At 36.9% G+C, this 784-nt stretch overlaps 1 protein-coding gene across 3 annotated transcripts in view; it reads left to right on the top strand.

Annotated features, from left to right (window-relative positions):
• The window catches only part of LTBP1 (latent transforming growth factor beta binding protein 1), a 212,997-nt gene that overhangs the window by 98,947 nt on the left and 113,266 nt on the right, over positions 1 to 784 (top strand). The gene's annotated exons all lie outside the window — the stretch shown is intronic.

Below are 784 nucleotides of genomic sequence, written 5' to 3'. Positions count from 1 at the left end.
CTCTCTGTCCCTATGATTTAGAGCAGCTGCCATCTGCTTCTAGTACCATAGCAGTATTTTTGGCTAAAACTTTCCAGTTCATTATATAATGAAATCTTATTTTTGGAGAGATGCTCATAGATTTATGGGTAGCAGAGCTGGAAAAAGTTATTCAAATAATCTAGTCTGACAGCTTGAATTCTTAGGACTTCTTTCCATCCCATTTTTTAATTATAAATGCCAATGTCTTGAGTTGGGAGTGGCGTCCAATACAATGCTGCATAGATCCATCAGTTAACATTGCCATTTAGGGTCTTGACAAGAGGGTAAACAGCATCATACTGAATTGAAAGCTGAATGATACTGATTAGGACAGAAGAATAAGAAAATAAGGAACAACGAGAAGTAACTGATAGTATTATGATACTAGCAGCTAGAATTAGAATTCTGGTATATACAGATCTGGCCCTTAGTCAGCTGTTATATCAAGACTGATTGCTGGAATCACAGAGTTTAGGCCTTACAACCTTCCTACCTTTAGTTCTGGGTATATGTACCCATACTGTGATACCATCACTTTTGATGGTATCATGATCATCTTACCATCTTGAGATGGAGGAGAAAAGGCGTAAATGGGATTGCATTGATGTTATCAGGGACAAAGTGTGTGTGTATATCTAACAGTATTCATTGCTGATATCACAGCAAATTTAGATGCCGACCAGCTGGGTTTGGAACTAGACATAAGTATTGTGGTACAACCAAGAAAACAGAGACATCTGTAAAAATAACATACAATATAAAA

This window comes from Alligator sinensis, unplaced genomic scaffold, assembly GCF_000455745.1.
Source record: "Alligator sinensis unplaced genomic scaffold, ASM45574v1 scaffold1473_1, whole genome shotgun sequence".
In the NCBI taxonomy this organism is placed as follows: domain Eukaryota; kingdom Metazoa; phylum Chordata; order Crocodylia; family Alligatoridae; genus Alligator; species Alligator sinensis.
Note: the sequence above shows the minus strand (reverse complement) of the source record. Positions and strands in the feature narration are given on the sequence as shown.